Source organism: Pseudorca crassidens, chromosome 6 (assembly GCF_039906515.1).
Source record: "Pseudorca crassidens isolate mPseCra1 chromosome 6, mPseCra1.hap1, whole genome shotgun sequence".
Taxonomy (NCBI): domain Eukaryota; kingdom Metazoa; phylum Chordata; class Mammalia; order Artiodactyla; family Delphinidae; genus Pseudorca; species Pseudorca crassidens.
The window spans coordinates 56185156-56192088 of NC_090301.1; the positions used below are offsets into that span (position 1 = coordinate 56185156).

At 43.4% G+C, this 6933-nt stretch overlaps 1 long non-coding RNA gene across 5 annotated transcripts in view; it reads left to right on the forward strand.

Moving 5' to 3' along the window:
- The window catches only part of LOC137225829 (uncharacterized), a 354758-nt gene extending 348306 nt beyond the window's left edge, over positions 1–6452 (forward strand). For 3 of the 5 annotated variants that reach the window (XR_010944046.1, XR_010944044.1, XR_010944048.1), the window contains one exon: positions 6305–6452. This is a non-coding gene — a long non-coding RNA (uncharacterized lncRNA). The remainder of the gene's footprint in view (positions 1–6304) is intronic. The other 2 variants (XR_010944047.1, XR_010944045.1) reach the window with 1 other exon arrangement.
- Positions 6453–6933: the final 481 nt, after the last annotated feature.

A 6933-nucleotide genomic window follows, 5' to 3' on the forward strand; every position in this document is an offset into this window, starting at 1 on the left:
AGGCTCAGTAATCAGAACTCAAAATGAAGATCGAGTAGCAACAAGGAGAGATTCATCTGCAGGCCAAACTACATGCGTGCACGCAGGCACGCACATACACATTCTTGTAGAAACTGTATTGCTGCCATAACAAAAACAATTAGATGGTGGATTGTGGGTATGTTAAAAGGGAATAATTGTTCATGATCAGAATGACTTTTTCGCTCATTCAACAGAAAAAGACTCTTATTTTTTATTTGTTGGCAAAGCCAAATTAGAAAAAATATATATCTTTATGACCATAGGAGACAAATGAGTGATACCAAATACCACTAAAAATGCTATTAATCTACAGTGATATAAAATTACCATCTCAGCACAAAGAAAGCCTATATAATCTGAATTTTTCTAGCATCATAAAAACGAATGAGAAGCGAAATTGAGAGTAAGTAGGCTTTTGAGATGCCATTAAGAGTTACATGCATTGTTAACAAATGTGGCTAGACAGACTGGTGATTTACCTTGAGAAACAAATCTATAGAGACACAGAAAACTTCCAGATGAGACCAACTCACTGCCCTTCTCGTTGGTTGATGACACCTTTGAGGGTGTTATTCTCCTTTTTTAGATATTTAAGTGTGGCTGACTAGCCATTGACTTCAGGGATTATTTCCCTCTGTTTTCATTTGCTCATTTTCTGCACATTTCAGAAGCCAGAAGTAGTTTGGGGTGGGGTGAGGGTGTGGCAAGGAAGGGAATACAGGTCAGGGGTTTCTGCCTCTGTCACCTTAAAAAAATTGAATGCCAGCATCTAATACCATTTACATTCATTCAGAACCTTTTATTCTCTCCTCTTCCTCAATGTCACCCATTTCCTGCAAGCACAAAACCTTTCCACTTGCATCACCTTCATCTGCATGTTGAGACTCTGCAGGTCCTATGGTCTCTAAGGACCTTCTAACAGCATTGCCAATAACCCTGTGAGACAGTCTGGAGTTGTCCTCACTTTGGTTTCCTTCCTAACAGCCAACAGTTAGCCTCAGGAGTCATCTCCCCCTTTCTCCTGCCTTTATACCCACATGTACAATGATAGCTATGGCCCAATTCTTACCACATCCAACAACTACTGGGTAAGTTGCCATATAATTATTATTGTCGACGAGCCAGCTTCTAGCATAGTTTCTGATTTACTCTCCCACATCCACCACTTTCCTCTATTTATCCCAAAGGATTCCGATTCCTTGGATAAGGCTCCTTAGTGATAAGGAGCCCTGCAACATCAGATGGAGAGGGAGTCCAATGTAATTCTGTTCCTCACCACCTGCATGTCCTCTACCCCACTATGCCATCCTCCAAGTCTTTTTTTCTCTTATGTGCCTTCCGATGCTTTTCTATAGCACCCCAAAGAAAGCCTCATTTCCGTCTCCTTCTCTCTACACCTCTGATTCATTTCTCCTTGTCTACAGAGTTATTATTTGTAAGAATAGCTAAAAATTGTTGAGCTCTTACTGTGAGCCAGGCAATGGACTTTGCATTTTATTTGGATTATCTCGTTTATTCTTCATTATGGTTTTATGAGGAAAGTACTACTATTTTCATGTCCACTTTATAGAGTGGAGAACTGAGGCTTTTAGATGAAATAACTTGCCCAAGTTTACAGAGCTAGGAAACAACAGCAGCAGGCATGGGACCACGCATTCCTGTTGTGTCTGTTGTGCTGGAAGGCCTTGCACTGTGAAGCCGGGGGCGACTCACTGACTGCTGGTGCAGCAGCGCAGGATAGAGATGCTGACATCTTGCCTCCAGTCCACTAAGTCCCAACCAACCTCCCTGGCAGAGCACCTAGTGATGGCTGCCATGGAAATGACCTTTCTCCGCACCTGCTCAGGCGACTTCCAACTGCGAGGTGGGGGGAAGGGGCTCCCTGCAACCTTGTCTGATTCTAGTCTGATCCCTTCTTCAGCTAACCTGCCTCAGGACAGGGGACACACCAAGGAGCGTTAGGCAGCAAGCAGCCACCTGTGGTCCAACTTGCCCTTGGAGAAACAACATTGAAACAGACTTAACATACTTCCTAACAAGACCTGCCTTTTCTTTCACACTTTTCTCTCACAGCCTCCTAGAAATGTACAACTATCCACATCATCCCCCTTGATGCAACCCTTGCCTGCAACTTATTAACTGGACTGCTTATCAAGAACTGATGAAAAATCTGAATACAGTAAAAATTGAATCCAGACACAAGAGAGATTCCCTGCAGATTCTTTCCTGTCATCTGTTCCTGCCCTTTGCTTAAATAGGCTATATTCTTAAATGCATTACTTTTATTTCCCCAAATGAAATTTTCAAAATCAACTGAAGTATTTGAAAGTGAATAAAACATCATGTATTATTGCTATCATCATGATCAGTTCTGCATTTGATGTAACGAGCTAAATATCAGATTGGTTTTAGCCCCAGCTCAGCTGTTGAACTTCAAAATTTAGGATGTTTCCCCCCTGTAAACCTCAATTGCCACCACCAACCCCGCCACCTATCAGAAGGGTTTTGAAGAGCAAAGGTTACTAGATTCTGATTTTTTTTTTCAAGTATTACAATCCTGATTTTAAAACAACTTCACTGATGATGTGCTCAGAAATTCTTGAAATTTATATAGGGCTTTAGAAGCTAAAGTTTTTCTATATGTCTTACAATTTTTCCACCAACTTAATTGTGTCACTGGCATAGTCTTCCTTAATAGAATTCAGCACCTAAAACCATGCTAGCCTGGAGATTTAGCACCACTGCTTTTGTGTTTTCAAGGCCATTGTTCTCTCACCACTTTTCATTTGAAGTACAATTACCTGGGCATCCAGTGTCACCATGTGCTTTCCCTACATCATAGTAAGTAGGAACGGGACAGAGGTGGCTAACTGAGGAAGCAGGGGGGACCAGGGAAGAACACATCTGGGCATTTGGGGGTGGCGTGTTAGAACCCGTGGCTTAGGAGGAGGGGGCTGAGTGGATGAAAGGAATCAGCAGGTCTGAAGCAAGTGATGGTGGAGGGAAGACAGGAGCCCGACAACACTCTCGCGGTTTGCCTGTCCCCAGAGAACAGGATCTGGTCTCTCCTCTCCGCCAGCTGGGCCTACTGAGTTTCTCCTTTTGGTTCTCTTTCTTCCCCTGGTAATCAGTTCCCTGCCTCACTCTCTCCTGCTGTGGCTGCACTAAGTCTCTCCTGCTCTTTTCCTTTCTCCCAGACCTTGCCTTCGGCTGTGCCAGTGGTGTCCTTTTGTCCCTGCTGCTGGCTCCAGGGCCGCAAGCATTCCTGTTGCCAAAATCTACTGGCTTTGGGGGCTGTGACTGCACTTTTTTGTTGAGGAGGGACCAGGAGGTTTGTGTGTCTCTAGTGGGCTGGAGCTTAAAATGTGAACTCCTGGGCTACCTTCTAGGTGCTGCTCCCCATTTACTACACATGCGAACGATGTGGTTAGTGCCCTGGGTCACTAGGTCGCCCTTTAGCATAGACAGTATATGCAACAGAGGGTTTACCTTGTAATAGTGCCCTGGAAAGTTGATCTGGACACATTGGTTTGTGGAGCAGATGGGAAGGAGTCGAGTGTGAGCCCTGCACGAACCTTGTGGATCCTGGGCACCTTCCATGCCCAGCCTCAGCTCCAGGCTTGGGCCGCTTGCCGCTCAATTAGAAGCTACAGGACAGGAAGGAATGAATGAATGAATGGGTGAAGGGTTGAATAATGCTATCTGGAAACAAAGAAAGACTGGAACGTGGAAGTCAAGGGATCGTACAGGCAGTGAAGGGCACTAGTTTCTGGGCCCCTGCAGCTCATGCCCAGCACTCAGGGAAGCCACACTGCCAGTGGCAGCTCTGAGGAGCTAGGACGCTGCACAGAAGGCAGAGAAGCATATAAACAGGCTGCACTGCTCCACGGCTTAAGATTAATATTCCTACTTAATACTGGTTCTAGGGTATGAATTTTTAGACTATAATTCTTTAAAATTTATTATAGTTTTAAACTTAATTGGGTGAAAATATTTCTTGGTGGAGGAGGGGATGCAATTACCCAATTATCAAAGCTAGAATGAATCCTAGGAGGGGCACTAAAACTACCTTTAAGTACTGAGAGGATTTTATTACAGCAACTCTTAAAACAATAATGAATGTACGTGTTCCTCAGTATTTTTTGTTTTTACAATAGAAAAGGAACACACAATTTTCAAACAGAAAACAGATTTGCATTTGTGGAGAAGAAATAAGAAAGGGCTATGGGCCAGTGAATTCTCCTTGCAAACCCTCACCACCTAAAATTGTTTTTTCTTTGACGTTAAGGAAAAGGGGGTGGGGTGTGGAGGGGAACTCTAGTGCGGTGACAGACAATGAAATGGAGATGTGGGAACTAGCATTAAAAATACGCTGGCATTTTCCCAAACAGGGAGTGCTGACAAGTATAATCCTATTACTAAAATCACATCAGCAATGAGATAAATGAAATAAAAACAGGATCCCCTGAGACCAGAGTGGCTACTTGTCCACAAAATCTTAGTGCGTTGTGTCAATCTGTCCCCACAAAAATAGTATGTAGTTGAAAACAATGTTAAGGAGGATTTTAAAACACATCATTGAAATTACAGCACCTTTTAAAATAAACAGCGCTGAATACCAACACAGGTAAAATGTCATTGTGAAATGGGGATCTGATATTCGACGGCATGCTTTATGGCTTTCCAGCGTGTGATAAAATCTGTTCACCAGATGTACTATTTGTCTTCTGTGTAGCATACTTGAGCATCCTGTAGGCCTGAGGCCCATTTATTTCATGTAATTGCCTTTTCTGTGCACACCTTAGGGCACCCTAATTCTCCATTTTATTTCAGGCACTGTACAGGGTACCATCTGGTAGTTTAAAACTCATCCCGTTTTATTGCACTACCACAGTGGCTGTATTCAGCCATACTGCAGGCTTTCAGGTGGGGAAGGACTTCTTACTACCAGCTATTTATTTGTGCCTGAAATAAAGTCGCCTTGAACTATCAACATGCAGGATTCACACGTTGATCATCACTGGTCCATACAAGCTTGACAGAAGTTCCCGGGCAACCTGCAGACTCAAAGCAGTTTTGAACTGCTTCACACACAGCTGTTAACTTATGGAATTGGGATTCTAAATTCTTCGCCTACTTCTGCACGTTATCATATCTTTTTAGTATCTCATTTGTATTACTTCAGTTCAGATGAGCACAAAAATAAATGTATTCCATCACATCTGGAAAAGTACCTCAGAGAAATCGCTTAATATACAAAGCTGCACACCTCATTATGAGGTTCGTCACTCATTTCCAACCCAGCCTTACCTCTGTTCCTCATCAACGTGGCTTTTGTTTCACTGTTGTTTTCATTAAATTGTTAAATCATTTTTCAAGGGAATTTGCAAGATTTTGAAAAGGCGAGTTTGGAAATAATATACTTGGCAGAAGGAAAATAAATCTCAGGACCTCGAACCTTTTCTGCAGCGGATCCCGGATGAGAGCGCCTTCCCCCAACTTGTGCACAAATTAGATAGGAAGTAACTCCGCTCTCCTGAGAATTCATCTCCCCCTCCACATCAACCCTCACACGGATGCGCCCACACAGCTGGGCAAGCCACTTTAACAAAGGGTCCCTGATATGCAAATAACACACACCCAGCTGCACGTTTCCAAATGAGTCATTGTTCACCTGCTGGTTCCTGCCTCACCAAATCCCTCTTGCTCCCTATGTTCTGTATTCCCCCTTCTCTCCCTTCCCTCCCAGTCCAACAGCTAAGGTCTGTCGGCTTCTGGAATGGCAATGAAAAGGCTGCAGCAAGAGCAGGCCAGGCGGGGCGGTAGGGCAAAGTGAGTGATGAGTTGGCTTACCAGCCACTGCTGCCTCTTGACGTGTGTTATCTCGGCATTGCCCAGGGAGATTACCAGTCTTTGGCCAGAGACACAGAAAGACTTCCAGTGTACAATCTGCTAGCTGGCACCAGTGACCTGTGTAAATCAACAAACCAGTCAGGAGATGCTGCTGTTACCACAGGCACCTTGGCCCTTCCTTCTGGTGTTGGGTGACCACGGCTCAACCAGAGTTGGGGATGGAAGGATATTTAAGGTGGAAAAGGGCTGGCTAGAGACCCTTTTGCAGCAGATTCTTTACATGTTTTGCATTCGTGGCAATGACAAATGTAGCTAAATGCACCTGGTTGTAGCTGTCTGCTGCGATCTAAAGCCTGTTTGAGTGGAAAGAATAACTCCCTCTGTTATTTATTGTTGGAAGCAGAGTTTACTTTGCTGTCTTTAACCTCAGCAGAAATCAGCAATGCCAGCTTGAGAGCAAACTGATGAGTTCTACGCAACGGAGCAAAGAGTCGTTGGCTGGAGTCTTGTAAATCAGCAGAAGACCAGTGACCGAATAGATTCGTATTTATTTTCCTGGAGTTACCCCCTTCTTTGACTCTCAGGTAATCTCATTCTATAAAAATGTTAATGCTGGTCCGAATATGAAGGGTGATTTTCCCCCCACAGCTCTGTCAAACATATCTTCCCAATAATTAAATGTGCATCCTTGGGCTCTAAGAGCAGTCTTGTTGAACAAAGCAACCGCAAATCCAACTAACCTTTGAAGAATGAGGGTGTCAAAGTATAAGCAGATGTTTTAATTTGCACAATGCTGAGAATTTTTGGATGCCAAATGTTCCTGAAATAGTTATTGTATCTCAACAGAGGAAGAAAGACACACTCGGAAATAACCTACAAACCTCTCAGTTACAGCGACACTTTCTCATTCAGCAGAAGTGATATCGGAAGTGTTATTAAGAAAGCTATATATTAATCAGCATCTAACAAGAAAGTAAGATAACTTTATAATTATAAAACAAGAGGGCATAGCAAAATTTTATATGCACACACACATACACACAGTCTCTATAAAGTCCA